The sequence below is a fragment of the Pan troglodytes genome, chromosome 4, assembly GCF_028858775.2.
Source record: "Pan troglodytes isolate AG18354 chromosome 4, NHGRI_mPanTro3-v2.0_pri, whole genome shotgun sequence".
Taxonomy (NCBI): domain Eukaryota; kingdom Metazoa; phylum Chordata; class Mammalia; order Primates; family Hominidae; genus Pan; species Pan troglodytes.
In genome coordinates, this window is record NC_072402.2 from 61144303 (window position 1) to 61164845 (window position 20543).

The following is a 20543-nucleotide window of genomic DNA, read 5'->3' on the forward strand; positions in this document are numbered from 1 at the left end:
AGGTGAAGAGGAAAATGACATCACACACACCACATAGTAAATCTTAATTTAAAAATCTCTGTTAAACATCTCTGTTCTTCCCCTCAAAGTTCCTTTTTGACTTGTTGTCTTCCCCTTGACCCTCCAGACAGCCTCTCCAGCTTTACAGATCTTAGTCTTCACCACCCTGGTCACCATACCAAGAAAGGCTCTCTCTATTTTTTTTTCTTATGTACAACATTTTAGCTTTCATCTTTGTACTAGGTTGCTAGGACTGCCATAACAAACTATCACAAAGTTCGTGGCTTAAAGAACAGAAATTTATTATTTCATAGTTTTGGAAGCAAGAAGCCCAAGAACAAAGTATTGGCAAGGTTGGTTCCTTCTGTGGGCTGAGGGAAAAAAAAAAAAAACTCTTTTGTAATAAACTACCATTCAACTCAGAAATCCTATTACTGGCTATATATCCAAAAGAAAATAAATCATTCTACCAAAAAGACACGTGTACTCATATAATCATTGCAGCACTATCCACAATAGCAAAGATATGGAATCAACCTAGTTGGCCATTAATGGTGAACTGGATACAGAAAATGTAGTATATATACACCATGGAATACTAGACAACCATAAAAAAGAGAATAAAATAATGTCGCTTGCAGCAACATGGATACAGCTGGAGGTCATTATCCTAAGTGAATTAATGCAAAATACTGCAAGTTCTCGCTTACAAGTGGGAGCTAAACTTTGGGTACTCATGGACATAAAGATGGCAACAATAGACACTGAAGACCACTAGAAACGGAAGGGAGGGTGGAGGGCAAGGGCTGAAAAATTCACTATGGGGTACTATGCTCACTGTCTGGGTGATGGATCATTCATATCCTGAAACTCAGCGTCCATGTAAAAAATCCGCACATATACTCCCTGAATCTAAACGTTGAAATTATTTTTTAAAAACTTAAAAAGTTTAAAAAAGAAAGTGTCTCTTTGTACAATTGTGTATAATTAAATTTGGATTCTTCTGCTGATTTGCATTGCTTTGTGAAGTTACAAATTGTAAACATGTTAATTGCCCACCTTGCAAATAAGAATGTTTGTAAGATTATCTTATATAATAATTTCTCAAATTTTTTTTCACTTTAAACATTTACATAATTTGAATATTTGGATCACTTCATTTCATTCATATCATTTTTGTTAATTTGTCATCCCCTCCTTTTGAATGTGCATAAGGAAGAAATGCTTACTTTTTAAAAAAGGGTAAATATTGCACTAAATAGTCTTGCTTTTGTCTTTATTTTTCCTGCCATGGTAGCAAATGTCACACTTTTATAACTTTCATACATTTATGAAGAAATTCTGAATAAAATATGCTTCGTAATAAAGTATACAATTGTGTGAATAATCCTGAAATTTGGTGGGACAAATAGAGTGTTTCAAGTGAAAAGAGAGAGAGAGAGACAGAAAGAGAGACAGAGAAAGAGAGTGCACACAATCTCCAAGACTTATTTGCTTCTTATCTGATTTTGTGGTTTAAGTGAACATCATGATAAATTACAATATGATGGTAATACATCACATCATAAAAAGCTTTTATCTTTAAGATAAATTCTGTTATGTGGTAGGCCAAATTCTAAGATAGCGCCAGTCTTAGTCTTTTACGGCCGGTATAACAAATTATTATGGCCTTGGTGGCTTTACCAACAGACATTTATTTCTCATATTTCTGGAAGCTGGAAGTCCAAGATCAGGGTGCCAGTATGGTCAGGTTCTAGGGAGGGCCAACTTCTGGATTGCAGACAACCATCTTCTCATAGCATCCTCACATGGTGGAAGGAGGGCAAGAGAGTGTTCTGAGGTCTCTTTTATGAGCTCACTAATCCCATTCATGGGGACTCCACCATTATGACCTAATCACCTCCAAAGGACCCCACCTCCTAGTACCATCACACTAGGATTCGGGTTTTATCATACTAATTTTATGGGGACGCATTCAGTCCATTGCAGCCATCAAGATTCCTGGCCCCTGGTATACACAGGCCTTCTCTCAGTTATTCAGTCAAACACTAATCCAGGTACTGCTGTGAAGGGATTTTGCAGATGTCACTAAATTCCCAAATCAGTCAACTTTAAAACAGGGAGATTATCCAGGTGGGCCTGACCTTATAGAATAAACCCTTTAAATATGGGTCTAGGCATCAGAGAGGAAGTTAGAGTTTGAAGTGTGAATTGACTCTGGAGAGAGTCTCTATCTGTTGTTGGCTCTGAAATTGGAAGGGGCCATGTGGCAATGAATGGGGAGCAGAGAGCAGCCTATGACTGATTGCCAGGAAGGAGATGGAGACTTGAGACCTGCAGCCTCAGGGGAATGGGTTCTTTAACAACCATATGAGATTGGAAGAGGACCCTGAGCTCCAGATGAGACCACAAACTAGCCAATACCTTGGTTTCAACCTTGTCCAGCCATGTCATGCCTGAACTCTGACAGACAGAACTGTGAGCAAATACATAGGGATTACTTTAAGCTGCTGAATTTGTGGTACTTTGTTATATATCAATTTATGGTACTAATAATTCTGTAAAATTGATAAACTTCCTAAAAAATTCATTTAGAGAATATCTTGCAAAAACAATCCTAATGTCATTTGAGTGAAAAGGAAATAGAAAACCCTTGTTTATGAAAACCCTCTTATGAAATGGAAAGGAAATAGAAAACCTTTATTTATTTACAATATATTGTTACAATATTCCTTTGACTCATCCATTTTATGAATATCCTGTTCAGACTCCATGTGGTCATTTTTAAAGATATGATTTTGGAGGGGAGCAGAGCAATATGGTAGAATAGAAGGCTGCACCAATTATCCTCCCACTCAACAAGAACAGCAAATTTAACAACTATCTACAGACAAAAAAGCACCTTCATAAGAACCAAAAATCAGGTGAGCACTCACAGTACCTGTTTTTTTTTTTTTTCTTTTTGAGACGGAGTTCTGCTCTTGTTGCCCAGGCTGGAGTGCAATGGCACGATCTCGGCTCACCGCAACCTCCACCTCACCTCCCAGGTTCAAGAGATTCTCCTGCCTCAGCCTCCTGTGTAGCTGGGATTACAGGCATGCGCCACCACATCTAGCTAATTTTGTATTTTTAGTAGAGACGGGGTTCCTCCATGTTGGTCAGGTTGGTCTCGAACTCCTGACCTTAGGTGATCTGCCTGCCTCAGCCTCCCAAAGTGCTGGGATTACAGGCATGAGACATCGCGCCCGGGTGGTTTTTAACTTCATATTACTGAAAGAGGTACTGAAAAGCATAGGAAAGCCAGTCTTGAATTGCCAACAATGCCCCTCCCCCATACCATTCCCCCTACCCCTCCAGCCGCTGCATGGTGCAGAGAATCTGTGTGCTTGGGGAGGGAGAATGCAGCAATTGTGAGACTTTGCACTTAACTCAGTGTTGCCTTGTCACAGTGGAAAGCAGAATAGGGCTGCACTTACCTGATGCCACTCCCACTCCACCACAGAGGGAGCATTTGGACCGGCCCTGGCCAGAGATAAATTGCCTATCCCAGCACTCAGAACTTGAGTTCCCTCAAGCCTCACCACTGCAGCCTGGAGTGGTCTGGGGCCCTAAATAAAGTTAGGCCACAAAGACTGCAACTTCTAGGCAAGTCCTAGTTCTGAGCTGGGCTCATAGTCAGTGGACTCAGGGGCATATGACCTACTGAGACATTAGCCAGGGTGGCTAAGGGCGTGCTTGCACTGCCCCTTCCCCAAAACCAGGCTGCACAGCTCATGGGTACAAAAAGACACCCCTTCCTTCTGCTTGAGGAGAGGAGAGAAAAGAATAAAGAGAATTTTGTCTTGCATCTTCGATACCAGCTCAGTCACAGTAAGATAGGGTGCCAGTCAGAATCATGAGGCCCCCTTTCCAGGACCCAGCTCCCAGATGACACTTCTAGTCACATGGAAACCCATTACCTTGAAGTGAAGGGCCCATTTCTGGCAGAACCTATTATGTCTGACTAAAGAACCCTTGGGGCTTGGCCCGGTAGCTCACGCCTGTAATCCCAGCACTTTGGGAGGCTGAGGCGGGCAGATCACGAGGTCAGGGGTCTGAGACCAGCCTGTCCAATATGGTGAAACCCCGTGTCTACTAAAAAATACAAAAATTAGCTGGGCGTGGTGGCGTGCACCTGTAATCCCAGCTACTCAGGAGGCTGAGGCAGAAGAATCGCTTGAACCTAGGAGGCAGAGGTTGCAGAGAGCTGAGATTGTGCCACTGCACTCCAGCCTGGGCGACAGAATGAGACTCTGACTCAAAAAAAAAAAAAAAAAAAAAGCCCTTGGGCCCTGCATAACCAGCAGTAATACCCAGGTAGTACACTGTGGGCCTTGGGTGAGACTCTGAGACTTGCTGGCATCAGGTGACACTCAGCACATTTCCAGCTATGGTGGCTATAGGAAGAGACTCTATCCGCTTGAGAAAAGCAGAAGGAGGAGTAAAGGGGACTTTGTTTTACACTTTAGGTACCAACTCAACCACAGGGCGTAGAGCATCAGGTGGGCTCTTGAGGTCCCCACATCTAGGCCTTGGTTCTTGGACAGCCTTTCTTGGCCTACCCTGGGCCAGAGGGAAGCCTAATGTCCTAAAGGGTGAGTCCCAGGCCTGGTAATACTCATCACAAGCTGACTGAAGAGCCCTTGGGCCTTAAGTGAACATCAGTGGGAGCCTGACAGTACTCCCTGTGGGACTGTGGTGGTGGTGGCCACAGTATGAGGCTTCTCTGTTTGTGGAGGAACTAGAGGAGGGAGGGAAGAAGAAAGGGAAGACTGCATCTTGTGCTTTGAGTGCCAGCTCAGTAACAGTACAATAGAATATAGGTAGATTTCTAAGGTTTTGAATCCAGGCCCTGGCTCCTAATGGTATCTCTGGACTCACCCAGGTCCTGACTCACTGCCTTGAAGGGAAGGACACAAGCCTATCTGGCTTCACCACCTGCTGATTGTACAGCCCTAAGGTCTTGAGCTAACATAGGTGGTAACCAGATAGTGGTTATCTCAGGGCTTGGGCAAGACCCAGTGCTATGCTAACATCAGGTCTGACCCAGCACAGTCCCAGTGGTGATGGCAACAGGGGTCCATGTGTCATCCCTCTCTCAGCTCCAGGTGGCTCAGCACAGAGAGAAAGACTCTGTCTATTTGGGAGAAAGCAAAGGAAGAGAACAAGAGTCTCTGCCTGGTAATCCAGAGAATTAGGATCTTATCCAAGACCACCAAGGTGGTACCTCTATGAATCTGCAAGAACCACAGTGTTACCGGGCTTTGGGTGTCCCTAATGCAGATATGGCTTACATCACAACAGTCAAGTCCTTTTGAATACCTGGGAAGCCTTCCCAAAAAGGATGGGTACAAATACGCCCAGACTGTGAAGACTATAATAAATACCTAACTCTTCAATGCCCAGACACTGACAAACATCTGCTAGCATCAAGACCATCCAGGAAAATATGACCTTGCTAAGCAAACTAAATAAAACACCAGTGACCAGTTCTGGAGAAAGAGAAATATGTGATCTTTCAGACAAAAAATCCAAAATAGCTGTTTTGAGGAAACTCAAAGAAATTCAAGATAACACAGAGAAGGGATTCAGAATTCTATCAGAAAAATTTAATGAAGAGAATGAAATAGTTAAAAATAATAAAGCAGAAATTCTGGAGTTGAAAAATGCAACTGACATACTGAAGAATGCATCCAAGTCTTTTAATAGCAGAATTGTTCAAGCAGAAGGAAGAACTAGTGAGCTTGAACAGAGGCTATTTGAAAATACACAGTCAGGGAAGACAAAAGAAAAAAGAATAAAAAAGAACGAAGCATGTCTGAAAGATCTAGAAAACAGCCTCAAAAGGGCAAATCTAAGAGTTATTGGTCTTAGAAAGGAGGTAGAAAAAGAGATAGGGGTAGAAAGTTTATTCAAAGGGGTCATAGCAGAGAACTTTCCAAACCTAGAAAAAGATAACAATGTCCAAGTACAAGACGGTTATAGAACACCAAGCAGATTTAATCCAAAAGAGAACATCAAGCCATTAAATAAACTCCTAAAAGTCAAGGATAAAGAAAGCATCCTAAAACAGCAAGAGAAAAGGAACAAATTACATATGAAGGAGCTCCAATATATCTGGCAACAGACTTTTCAGTGGAAATGTTACAGGCCAGGAGAGAGTGGCATGACATATTTAAAGTGCTGAAGGAAAAAAACTTTTATCCTAGAATAATATACCTGGTGAAAATATCCTTTAAGCATGAAAGAGAAATAAAGACTTTCTGAGACAAGAAAAAGCTGAAGGACTTCCTTAACACCAGACCTGTCCTACATGAAATGCAAAAAGGGTACTTCAATCAGAAAGAAAAGGATGTTAATGAGCAATAAGAAGTCATCTGAAAGTACAAAGCTCACTGGTAATAATAAGTACACAGGAAAACACAGAATATTATAACACCATAACTGCACTGTGTAAACTAATCTTAAATAGAAAGACTAAGCAATGAACCAAAAAAAAAATTAAAACAACTTTTCAAGACATTGTACAATAAGATGTAAATAGAAACAACAAAAAGTTAAAAAGCAGGGAGACAAAGTTAAGGTGTAGAGTTTTTATTAGTTTTCCTTTTTTTTTTGTTTTTGTTTATGCAAATGATGTTAAGTTTTTATGAGCTTAAAATAGGTTATAAGATAGTATTTGCAAGCCTCATGGTAACCTCAAATCAAAAAACATACAACAGACACAAAAAAAATAAAAAGCAAGAAATTAATCATATACCAGAGAAAATCATCTTCACTAAAAGGAAGACAGGAAGGAAGGAATGAAGGAAGAGAAAACCACAAAACAACCAGAAAATAAATAACAAAATGGCACAAGTAAGTCCTGACTTGTCAATAATAACATTGAATAATGCATAGTCTCTGCCTCTCTGCCTTCTCCCTCCCCAAGCACACAGATTCTTTAATAAATGGACTAAACTTTCCAATCAAAAGACAGGGTGGCCAAATGGGTAAGAAAAGAGACCTACTGATCTGTTGCCTACAAGAAACAGATTTTACCTTTAAAGACACATACAGACTGAAATAAAAAGATTAAAAAACACATCCCATGTCAATGAAAACCATAAAACCCCAGGAGTCTCTGTATTTATAACAGGCAACATAGATTTCAAGACAGAAACTAAAAATGGACAAAGAAGGTCACTATATAGTGATAAAGGGGCTAATTCAGCAACAGGATATAACAACTGTAAATATATATGCACCCAACACTGGGGCACTTAGATATATAAAGCAAATATTACTATAGTTAAAGAGAGAGATAGACTCCAAAACAATTAGCTGGAGACTTAAGCACCCCTCTTTCAGCATTGGACAGACCTTCCAGACAATCAACAAAGAAACATCAAAGTTAATCTGCATTATTGCCCAAATGGACCTAACAGTTATTTATGGAACATTTCATCTAATGACTGCAGAATATATTTTGTTTTCCTTAGCACATGGATTATTCTCAAGGATAGACCACATGTTAGGTCACAAAACAAGTCTTACAATATTCAAAAAATTAAAGTAATATCCAGCCTGTTCTTTGACCACAATGGAATAAAACTAGAAATAAATAACAAGAGGAATTTTGGAAGCTGTACAAGTGTGGAAATTAAACAATGTACTTCTGAATGACCAGTGGAGAAATGAAGAAATTAAGAAGGAAATGGAAAAATTTCCTGAAACAAATGAAAATGGAACCCTAACATACTAAAATCTGTAGATTCAGCAAAAGCATAACTAAGGGGAAAAGTTTATAGCTATAAGTGCCAACATCAAAAAAGTAGAATGGATTAAAAATATGTTACATATACACAATGGAGTACTAGTCAGCCATAAAAAGAATAAAAACCTGTCCTTTGCAACAACATGGATGGAAGTAGAGGTCATTAGTGAAGTAAGTCAGACACATAAAGACAAATATTGCATGTTCTCACTTATTGGTGGGAGCTAAAAATTAAAACAATTGAACTCATGAGGATAGAGAGTAAAAGAATGGTGATATGGTTTGGCTCTGTGTCATCACTCAAACCTTATGTCAAATTGTAACTCCCAGTATTGGAGGAGGAGCCTGGTGGGAGATTATTGAATCATAAGAGTGAACTTCCCCCTTGCTGTTCTCATGATAGAGTGTTCATGAGATCTGGTTGTTTGAAAGTGTTAGTACCTCCCTCTTCTCTCTCTCTCTCCTGCTCTGCCCTGTGAGGATATGCCTGCTTTCCCTTTTGCTTCTGCCATGATTGTAAGTTTCTTGAGGCCTCCCAGCCATGCCTCCTGTATATCCTGCAGAGCTGTGAGGCAATTAAACCTCTTTTTCAAAAAAAATAAATTACTCGATCTCAGATAGTTCTTCAGTGACAATGTGTGACAATGAACTAATACAGAAAATTGGAACCAGAGAAGTGGGGCATCACTATGAAGATAGCTGGAAATGTGGAAGTGACTTTGGAACTGGGTAAAAGGCAGAGGTTGGAGCAGCTTGGAGAGCTCAGAAGAAGACAGGAAAATGAGGGAAAGTTTGGAACTTCCTAGATACTTGTTAAATTGTTGCGATCAAAATGCTGATAGTGGTATGGATATTGAAGTCCAGGCTGAGGTGTTCTCAGATGGAGATGAGGAACTTCATGGGAACTGGAATACTCTTGCTATGCTTTAGTAAAGAAACTGGTGGCATTGTGCCCCTGCTCTAAAAATTTGTGGAGCTTTGAACTTGAGAGAGAGGATTTAGGATATCTGGCAGAAGAAATTTCTAATCAGCAAAGTGTTCAATATTTGGCCTGGTTGCTTCTAACAGCAAAACGATTATCAGAAACTGGAACTTATGTTTAAAAGGGAAGCAGAGAGGCTGAGCAAAGTGGCTCATGCCTGTAATCCCAGCACTTTGGGAGGCTGAGGCAGGCAGATCACCTGAGGTTGGGAGTTAGAGACCAGACTGACCAATGTGGAGAAACTCCCTTTCTACCAAAAATACAAAATTAGCCAGGGGTGGTGGTTCATGCCTGTAATCCAAGCTACACAGGAGGCTGAGGCAGGAGAATCATTTGAACCCAGGAGGGAGACGTTGCAGTGAGCTGAAATCGTGCCATTGCACTCCAGCCTTGGCAACAAGAGTGAGACTCCATCTCAAAAAAAAAAAAAAAAAAAAAAAAGGAAAGCAGAGAATAAAGGTTTGGAAAATTTGCAGCCTGACTCATTTTCTGGGAAGGAATTCAAGGCTGCAGAAATTTGAATAAGTAATGAAGAGCCGAACGTTAATAGCCAAGAAAATAGGGAAAATGCCCCTGGGGCATTTTGCGACAGCCCCTCCCTTCACAGGCCTGGAGGCCTAGGAGGGAAAAATGGTTTCATGGGCTGGGCCCATGGCCCAGCTGCTCTGTGCAGCCTCAGGACATGGTGCCTTACATCCCAGCCGCTCCAGCTCCAGGCATGGCTAAAAGGGCCAAAGTACAATTCAGGCCATTGCTTTGAGAGTATAAGCCACAAGCTTTGGTGGCTTCCATGTGATGATGGGCCAGGGGGTGCACAGAGGGCAAGAATTGAGGCTTGGAAGTCCCCATCTAGATTTCAGAGGCCATATGGAAAAGCCTGGATGTCCAGGCAAAAGTCTATCATGGGGTGGAGGCCTCATGGAGAACCTCTACTGGGGCAGTGCCAAGGGGAAATATGGGATTGGAGCTCCCACACAGAATCCTCACTGAGACAATGCCTAGTGGAGCTGTGAGAACAGGGCCACTGTCTTCCAGACCCCAGAATGGTAGATCCACCCACAGCTTTCATTGTGCCCCTGGAAAAGCCACAGTCACTCAATGCCAGCTCATGAAAACAGCCACAGGGGCTGTACCCTGCAGAGCCATAGGAATGAAGATGCCCACACTTTGGAAAACCATCACTTGCGTCAGTGTTGCCTGGATATGAGACATGAAGTCAAAGAAGATTAATTTGGAGCTTTAAGATTTAATGATGACTCTGCTGGGTTTCAGACTTGCATGTGGCTTGTAGCTCCTTCGTTTTGGCTGATTTCGCCCTTTTGGAAGGGGAGCATTTACTCAATGCCTATACTGTTATTGTACCTTGAAAGTAACTAACTTGTTTTTGAATTTACAGGCTCATAAGCAGAAGGGACTTGCCATGACTTAGATAAGACTTTGGGCTTGGAGTTTTGAGTTAGTGATGGAATGAATTAAGACTTTGTGGGACTGTTGGGAAGGCATGATTTTGTTTTGAAACATGATAATTGGGAGGTGCCCGGGGTGGAATGATATAGCTTGGTGCTGTGTTCCTACCCAAATCTCATGTCAAATTGTAATTCCCAGTGTTGGAAGTGGGTCTGGTGGGAGGTAATTAAATCATGGGGGTGGCTCCACCCCTGCTGTTCTCATAATAGTGGATGACTTATCATGAGATCTGGTTGTTTAAAAGTGTGTAGCACTTCCCCTTTTGCTCTTTCTCCTCTGTTGCCCTGTGAAGACATACTTGCATGCCCTTTACCTTCCACCATGATTGTTAGTTTTCTGAGGCCTCCCCAGTCATGCCTCTTACACAGCCTGCAGAACGGTGAGTCAATTAAATTTCTTTTCTTCATAAATTACCCAGTCTCAGATAGTTCTTTATAGCAGTGTGAGAACAGACTAATACAGATAGTTACCAGAGTCTGGGAAGGATAGTCGGTATGGGGGTGGGAGAGAAGTAGGGATGGTTAATAGGTACAAAAATTTAATTAGATAGAAAGAATAAGGTCTAGTATTTGATGGTACAACAGGTTGACTACAGTCTACAATAATTTATTGTACATTTAAAAATAACTAAGAGTATAACTGGATTGTTTGAAACACAAAAGATAAATGCTTGAGGTGATGGATATCCCATTTACCCTGATGTGGTTATTATACATGCATGGCTGTATAAAAATATGTCATGTAACCTATAAATATGTACACCTACAGTGTACTCATAAGAATTAAAAACAAATAATTTTTAAAAAAGAGAATAAGACATGACTTTGAATTACTCTGCCTACATTTTTTTCTCCACTTTAGAAAAGATTGAATGAAACATCCATGTAGAACTAGTTTTAGTTACTCCAAAGGTTGATAATTATTTCCCAAGATTTCTATATTATTATTCTCATTCTCAAACCAAGTTAAATCCCACTGATTACTAGTTTGTCTCTGTTCAACTATAAAAAGCTTACATTTTTAAAACAGATATTTTGGCTATTCACTTTATATATTTTCAGACATTTAGATCTTGAATTCCAATTAGATTTTCCTACCTTAAATCTTTATCATTGATTAAATTTCTACCATATATTTCCATTGTCAAAATGTAGAACATGCCTATCCTTTGACAGAAATTACAGTTCTAGGAATTAATTCTAATATGTATATCTACATGAATATGTAGATATATTAGAATATATATTCTTTCCTATTTGAAGCATCGTTTAAAATATCAAAATACTGGAAACAATCTAAATGTCTAAAAATAGACTAAGTTGTGGTACATCTATGCAATTTAACTATGTATCTTTATGTCAAAAATAAGCCAACTGCCGGGTGCGGTGGTGGCTCATGCCTCTAATCCCAGCACTTTGGGAGGCCGAGGCGGGCGGATCACGAGGTCAGGAGATCGAGACCATCCTGGCTAACACAGTGAAACCCCGTCTCTACTAACAATACAAAAAATTAGGTGGGCGTGGTGGCAGGTGCCTGTAGTCCCAGCTATTCGGGAGGCTGAGGCAGGAGAATGGCGTGAACCCCGGAGGTGGAGCTTGCAGTGAGCCAAGATCACACCACTGCACTCCAGTCTGGGTGACGGAGTGAGACTGTGTCTCAAAAAAAAAAAAAAAAAAAAAAAAAAAATAAGCCAACTGTATACTGATGTGGAATAATCTGTATGATATAAGAAGTATCAAAGCAAACTGTACGATAGAATATCTAGTATGTTATAATTTATGAAAAACAAATGAAAATATAGTTACATGCTTGCTTATGCACTGAATATTTCTGAAAAATATACAGAAAACTGGTAACATTAGTTGCTTCTGGGGAGGAGAACTTGATGGCCAGGGCCTTGGGGTAGGAGAGAAACATACTTTCTTTTCCCTACATATTCTTTTGTTCCTTTTAAGTTTTACAGCCATGGTATGCATGCATTTCATATCAAATCAATTGGCCTTCTTTTCTTTCAAATAAGTGCTTATATTTGGTGATTTTAAGAACACAATATACAAATAACTCTCCGCCTAGGGTGGGAGGAGGAGCAAAGCTCTTCTGTTTTATAGGAATGTTGTCTCTTTTAAACACAATTATGATTCCTTAAAATTTTTATTAAGAGCAGGGAGCTTTCTATGATATGTGGCTTCTAAATACAGGTTTTGTTTTTTTTTTCTTAACAATTGTAACCTATAGTCTTAAGGCTATGTTAATCTCAAAGCATGTTTATACTGACTATAAGAAACAATGTGACAGAATATTTGTTATCCGAGTTATGTTTATTTACTTGGTTTTAAATGTTTGCCTTAGCAATGTGAATTTATTAACCTATCTTGTGATAATTAACACGCTGACTATGATCTTACTGACCCCATTATAGTTTTTCTTTTTTTTTTAGATATGGGGTCTTGGTCTTGCTGTTTTGTCCAGGTTGACCTTGAACTCCTCCAGCCTCCTGAGTACCTGAGAGTACAGGCATACACCACCACAAAAGACTTTCTCTCCATTAAATAAATAGGATAAGTTCCTTTGTTAATTAAAAAATGTAGCAGATTCTGAGTCTAGAGTTCTCGCCTCAGTTGTGCAAGAAAATAAAATGTGCTATAGCAGATTCATTATCAAAAACACAGCAGAAAACTTTTGCTTTCAGACAAATTGGTACTGTGGTCCTGGAAACAAGTCTGAACAGAGGGGTGGTGGAACAGATTGCTTCAGCCCTAAAATCAGAGAGTGCTAATAAAATGGCTGAAGAGGACTCATGAAATCTCATTTTGGTTTTCAGTGGAAGCCACCTGTCTTTACTGCCTATTTCCCATCTGAGAAACTGCTGTACTCTCTAAATTAGATAAAAAAAAAAAATGCAGACATTCAGATGTATTGGGTAAGGATTCAACATTTAGAAGCAGTGTCAGGAAAGTGGTGTTTTTAAATGGTATGAAATATGGTGGATCAAATTGAGATGCAGTCGTATCGGGTTGTGGTAGAGAAACGATTTTCTCCCTTAGTGTTTTCTCTCTCCTTTTTCCTATATGAATTAAGGATTGATCAACCAAAAATCAGGTCTGGATAGGAAGTCTTAGATGGCTCCTCTGTCAGGCGTGGTTCTGGCTGGAAAACAGAATTCACCTAGATAGGCTAGAAAAAACCCACAGTCATGGCTGAACTACTCACAGAGGTGTGTGCTGGGGTGAGGGGGGTAAAAAAAGGGATGTTTCGCTAGAAAGGAAAGGATTGGTGTGGGGGTAAGGATGGGTGGGCACAGAGTTTCTGGAGCTAAGAGAGCTGGGAACCTGTAGATAAAGCCACTGTGCTTTTCCTGGGTAGTCCTGGAAGAAATCAGCTACTGTTAGAGAGGTGGTGCTGAAGCAGAGAGGCAGAAATGAGTCAGTCTCTTACATCCCTAGCTTCCCATGATCTGCTCTCTTCTCAGCAGCCTGGCCAAATCTAGACGGAAACCAGCTCCCATGGGGGTATGGGAGATGATGTCTCCAGGGCTCACCCTTCCAGGGCATGGAGGAGGAGAGAGAAGGATGGAGAACGGATGGGGAGTGGAAGTGCAAAAAATAATGATAATAATAATCAGTGCACACAGCATTGTACTACATGTATTAAAATCCTCTGGGCAAATCCCGATGTGGTGCAATGCATATGTGTTCCTCTGTCATGTAAGCTGCTAGTAACCTTGGTCTGTCTGAACCCCAGCTGGCTTTGGGTGACAGAGGAGCCCTATATGAACTGATGTAGGGTTTCAAGGAAAGATTATCTCTGGATATCTGTTTGTTATATATGCATATGCATCATTGCTATAGTATGTGGCATATTATATCTAGAGATATGTAGTTAATATTCTAGACAGAAAACAAAGTGTTTGCATAAATTTTCAACTTCTTTTCATCCCAGAGGAACTAAATTAACAAATTAAAATCTGAAAATAAAGTGCACATTCAATTTTAAACAATAAGAATATGGATAAGATTGGAGGATATTGTGAAAGATTGTGTTCGGGAGAAAACACATAGTTAACTCTTTACTCCACCCACATTTTGTAAGGAAAAGCTGCAATTAAAAAATTGTAATTTGTGAACATAATTTAAATTAGTAAAACAAAATTAACATTCAGATGACAGAATCTAGTTTTCTACTTAGTTTCTAAGTGGAAAATAATACATTCTTATTTTAGGTGTGAAAATTTTTCTTAAAGAAAAAATAATTTGCTCTTATCAGAAGAAATGAAGGTATATAAATATATTTGCAAAACAGTTGTATACTTTTCCATTATGAAGTAGAACAAGTAAAACTAAAGCATTACGTAGATTAAAGTGCTTTATAATAATAATTTTCTTTTCCATTATCACTTAACATGCAAAAGGGAAAAATGAACTTTTGTGTGATGAAACTTAGCAGCACATCAATAAAAACATGGAATATAATAATTAATTGCCTCCAGACTGACAGCCATGTGGGACCAAAATTATTTTCTCTGCTTTGGTAAAACTTTCATGTGACTCTGGTTGTTGTAGTTTTAATTTTTATGGTAAGGCTTTTAGGACAAAAATAGTATATGATAAGACCCGGAAATTTATCATTTCCCTAGTTTGAGAATTTTTTTAGTGATGCTAATGGAAGAGTGTGCTTTGGTAAATTAAGTCTTTTTCCCCTAGAATCCTGACTTCTTTCCCCACCATCTCTGTGGTAATAGTGCACTTATTTCAGTACTGTTACAGTAGGTAGCTAGTCAGACATGAGCAGGGCAGGAGAGGGCCCCCCTCACCCCCCATCACCACACGGAATGTCAGGTGACCATCAGATGATGGTCAGGCAGTTGTTAACGGTCTCTCTAAAATAATAATTGGTCACGCTGGAGCCAGAGAAGGGAGTCTCCCAATAGTTAGAAAACACATGAAATGTTGGTCAGCAGCTTCCCGATGAGATCTCAGGAGCTTGGCAAGAGGGCTCAAGCATGTGCATTCAAAGGCAAAATGACAGAGTTTAACTGGTATATGACCTCCTAGGAAGATTCGACTGGCAAGGGAAGAACACCTCAAGTGAGCATGCATACAACTCCAATAAACACGCTGTGCATGCTCCCCTCCCAATTGCTAGCAGACCACTGTGCATGCGGACAGCCCTTCCCAAGGAAGAATTAGGGGAGAAGGAAAGCAAGACCCCAGAAGCATGCCAACATACAAAACCCCAAGTCAAAAGGTCAAACCATGCACTTGATCTCTCAAGGTACCCGCTTGGCACGCTTCCAAGTGTACTTTACTTTTTTTCTGTCCTGCTCTAAGGCTTTTTAATAAACTTTCACTCCTGCTCTAAAATTTGCCTCTGTCTCTCCTTTTGCCTTATGCCCCTCAGTCAAATTCTTTCTTCAGAGGAGGCAAGAATTGAGGTTGCTGCAGACCCCATACAGATAAGGATTTGCTGCCAGTAACAGAACCATCACTGCCATCGATTTTAGAATGTATTTACTGTCCTAAAAAGAATTCCTGTACCTGTTAGTAGTCGTTTACCATTTCTCTCCCATTCTTTTAGCTCCTGGAAACCTGGAATCTTCCTGTCTCTATAGACTTTTCTATTCTGGACATCCGGGTGAATTTTTTAAAGTGTAGTCTTTCTCTGACAAATTCTCAATTTTATATTGACTTATTACATGTTAATATAAATTTGTTTATATTTTCCTCCTAATTGACTATTGAAATTTTACATTAATACTGAGGTCCTATGTAAGATTTTTGAAAATATTACAGTTGATCCCCCAACTCCTATTATAAAACATAAATAATGACACCTGTGAGTTTTTGTTTAGGTGTAATTTGGCCCATAAGATGTAAAAGCACTTCAGGAAAATTTTGAACGGTAAATAATCAACTAATTAATCAAACAAATAACCCTCATGATGCTACATTAGTCTGTATTCATTACCTGTTCCTAGATAATAGTGAAGGAAAATGTTTAGCCTAATCTGGTTCTTTGTCTTTCTATCATCTAGTTCTCTGGCATATGTCATTAGCACTGGAGACCTGATTTTCCCATGTAAGGATTTTTATTATTATCTGAGAATTCTTACTTTTCTAGTCTTTGCTTGAGGTTACCCTTACCTTGACTCCTCAATGATGTGTTTGTAAACACTAGCTCCTGCACTGATCCACTAGAGGCTGGAGTTCAGGAAGCTTTTGTTTACACAATATTCTGCCAAATGCTGATTGCTTTTGTTTGTTATTTGGGAGATTGCTTCTCACTGTGTCTTCCTGCTGTTGCTGTTCTCTGCTCTAGTTCTCTGTCTTCCCCACGTTCCTCTGAATTGTGTTGCAACAATGCATCATTTGGAGGCGGCTGTCTTACTAAATGGAGCATTTGGCTTGTAGTAGATTGTGAATGGCTTCTGGTTGTTGTATGCTCCTGAGAAAATACCCTTGAACCTATTGATGAATTTTGTTCTTTCTCTTTGGCTGTAGCCACTTGCAGTCTTATCTTTAACCACTTAATCCCTATTTTGTTTTTGTTTGTTGGTTGGTTTGTTTTTTGAGCTAGGGTCTTGGTCTGTCACCCAGGCTGGAGAGTAGTAGGGCAAGCATACCTCACTGCTGCCTCCAGCTTCTGGGCTCAAGGGATCATCTCACCTTATCCTCCTGAGTAGCTGGGACTACAGGTGTGCACCATCATGCCTTGCATATGTGTGTGTGTGTGTGTATATATATATATATATTTTTTTTTTTTGTAGAGACAAGGTCTTGCTATGTTGCCCAGGCTGGTCTTGAACTCCTGGCCTCAAGCAATGCTCCTGCCACAGCCTCCCAAAGTGCTGAGATTACAGGTGTGAACCACCATGCTCAGCAATACTAATCTTTTATTTGGTTCATCTAGTAGTGTCTACCTATCACTGTGGCTGCCAAGATCTTTGGGACACCCTTCCTACAATGTTTTACTTCTCTATGCTGAATCCCACCTCCCAATTTAGAATTTAGGTAATCTTACATTTCCCAGCTTCCCTTGTAGGAACTTAGCTGCATCAGTCAGACGTACTCCCATTAAATTTTGATTTGGAAGGAATCTTTGTGGGGAAACAAGCAAGGTAAAGGGCATTCATTCAGCAGAGGCAGTAGGTTCTGTGGGTCTGTTGCAGAGGTGCAGTTTCCTGATCATAGAAGAAGTGTGATCAGGCCGGGCGCGGTGGCTCACTCCTGTAATCCCAGCACTTTGGGAGGCCAAGGCGGGCGGATCACAAAGTAAGGAGATAGAGACCATCCTGGCTAACATGGTGAAACCCCATCTCTACTAAAAATACATAAAATTAGCTGGACTTGGTGTTGGGCGCCTGCAGTCCCAGCTACTCGGGAGGCTGAGGCAGGAAAATAGAGTGAACCTGGGAGGTGGAGGTTGCAGTCAGCCGAGACTGCACCACTGCACTCCAGCCAGGGTGACAGAGCAAGACTCTGTCTCAAAAAAAAAAAAAAAAAAAAGAAAAAAGAAGAAGTGTGATCAATAAAATACCAGGATTGGTCATAGAGATCTGCAGTGGCTAGCATATGGATTTCATTTAAACACTTGATTATATTTGTATACTGAGACATACACAGAAGGTTCTATAGATTGAAAAGTGAAGGAGTGGAGAATGGAATTCTATTTTTTTTTTATTCTTTAAGTTTTAGGGTACATGTGCACAATGTGCAGGTTTGTTACATATGTATACATGTGCCATGTTGGTGTGCTGCACCCATTAACTCGTCATTTACATTAGGTATATCTCCTAATGCTATCTCTCCCCCTCCCCTCACCCCACAACAGGCCCCAGTGTGTGATGTTCCCCTTCCTGTGTCCATGTGTTCTCATTGTTCAATTCCCACCTATGAGTGAGAACATGCGGTGTTTGGTTTTTTGTCCTTGTGATAGTTTGCTGAGAATGATGGTTTCCAGCTTCATCCATGTCCCTACAAAGGACATGAACTCATCCTTTTTTATGGCTGCATAGTATTCCATGGTGTATATGTGCCACATTTTCTTAATCCAGTCTATCACTGTGGACATTGGAGTTGGTTCCAAGTCTTTACTATTGTGAATAGTGCTGCAGTAAACATATGTGTGCATGTGTCTTTATAACAGCATGATTTATAATCCTTTGGGTATATACCCAGTAATGGGATGGCTGGGTCAAATGGTATTTCTAGTTCTAGATCCCTGAGGAATCGCCACACTGATTTCCACAATGGTTGAACTAGTTTACAGTTCCACCAACAGTGTAAAAGTGTTCCTATTTCTCCACATCCTCTCCAGCACCTGTTGTTTCCTGACTTTTTAATGATGGCCATTCTAACTGGTGTGAGATGGTATCTCATTGTGGTTTTGATTTGCATTTCTCTGATGGCCAGTGATGATGAGCATTTTTTCATGTGTCTTTTGGCTGCATAAATGTCTTCTTTTGAGAAGTGTCTGTTCATATTCTTCGCCCACTTGCTGATGGGGTTGTTTGTTTTTTTCTTGTAAATTTGTTTGAGTTCATTGTAGATTCTGGATATTAGCCCTTTGTCAGATGACTAGATTGCAAAAATTTTCTCCCATTCTGTAGGTTGCCTGTTCACTCTCATGGTAGTTTCTTTTGCTGTGCAGAAGCTCTTTAGTTTAATTAGATCCCATTTGTCAATTTTGGCTTTTGTTGCCATTGCTTTTGGTGTTTTAGCTGTGAAGTCCTTGCCCATGCCTATGTCCTGAATGGTATTGCCTAGGTTTTCTTCTAGGGTTTTTATGGTTTTAGGTCTAACATTTAAGTCTTTAATCCATCTTGTATTAATTTTTGTATAAGGTGTAAGGAAGGGATCCAGTTTCAGCTTTCTACATATGGCTAGCCAATTTTCCTGGCACGATTTATTAAATAGGGAATTCTTTCCCCATTTCTTATTTTTGTCAGGTTTGTCAAAGATCAGATAGTTGTAGATATGAGGCATTATTTCTGGGGCCTCTGTTCCATTCCATTGGTCTATATCTCTGTTTTGGTGCCAGTACCATGCTATTTTGGTTACTGTAGCCTTGTAGTATAGTTTGAAGTCAGGTAGCGTGATGCCTTCAGCTTTGTTCTTTTTGCTTAGGATTGACTTGGCTATGCAGGCTCTTTTTTGGTTCCATATTAACTTTAAAGTAGTTTTTTCCAATTCTTTGAAGAAAGTCATTGGTAGCTTGATGGGGATGGCATTGAATCTATAAATTACCTTGGGTGGTATGGCCATTTTCACAATATTGATTCTTCCTACCCATGAGCATGGAATGTTCTTCCATTTGTTTGTATCCTCTTTTATTTCATTGAGCAGTGGTTTGTAGTTCTCCTTGAAGAGGTCCTTCACGTCCCTTGTAAATTGGATTCCTAGGTATTTTATTCTCTTTGAAGCAATTGTGAATGGGAGTTCACTCATGATTTGGCTCTCTGTTTGTCTGTTATTGGTGTATAAGAATGCTTGTGATTTTTGCACATTGATTTTATATCCTGAGACTTGGCTGAATTTGCTTATCAGCTTAAGGAGATTTTGGGCTGAGATGACTGGGGTTTTCTAGATATACAATCATGTCATCTGCAAACAGGGACAATTTGACTTCCTCTTTTCCTAATTGAATACCCTTTATTTCCTTCTCCTGCCTGATTGCCCTAGCCGGAACTTCCAACACTATGTTGAATAGGAGTGGTAAGAGAGGACATCCCTGTCTTGTGCCAGTTTTCAAAGGGAATGCTTCCAGTTTTTGCCCACTCAGTATGATATTGGCTGTGGGTTTGTCATAGATAGCTCTTATTATTTTGAGATATGTCCCATCAATACTTAATTTTTTGAGAGTTTTTAGCATGAAGTGTTGTTGAATTTTGTCAAAGGCCTTTTCTGCATCTTTTGAGATAATCATGTGGTTTTTGTTGTTGGTTCTGTGTATATGCTGGATTACGTTTATTGATTTGTGTATGTTGAACCAGCCTTGCATCACAGGGATGAAGCCCTCTTGATCATGGTGGATAAGCTTTTTGATGTGCTGCTGGATTCGGTTTGCCAGTATTTTATTGAGGATTTTTGCATCGATGTTCATCAGGGATATTGGTGTAAAATTCTCTTTTTTTTGTTGTGTCTCTGCCAGGCTTTGGTATCAAGATGATGCTGGCCTCATAAAATGAGTTAGGGAGGATTCCCTCTTTTTCTGTTGATTGGAATAGTTTCAGAAGGAATGGTATCAGCTCCTCCTTGTACCTCTGGCAGAATTCGGCTGTGAATCCATCTGGTCGTAGACTTT

At 40.1% G+C, this 20543-nt stretch overlaps 1 long non-coding RNA gene across 1 annotated transcript in view; it reads left to right on the plus strand.

The window, feature by feature from the left end:
- Positions 1–1903: 1903 nt before the first annotated feature.
- The window catches only part of LOC129143973 (uncharacterized), a 28193-nt gene continuing 9553 nt past the window's right edge, over positions 1904–20543 (plus strand). Inside the window, exon 1 of the long non-coding RNA XR_008547996.1 lies at positions 1904–2057. This is a non-coding gene — a long non-coding RNA (uncharacterized LOC129143973). The remainder of the gene's footprint in view (positions 2058–20543) is intronic.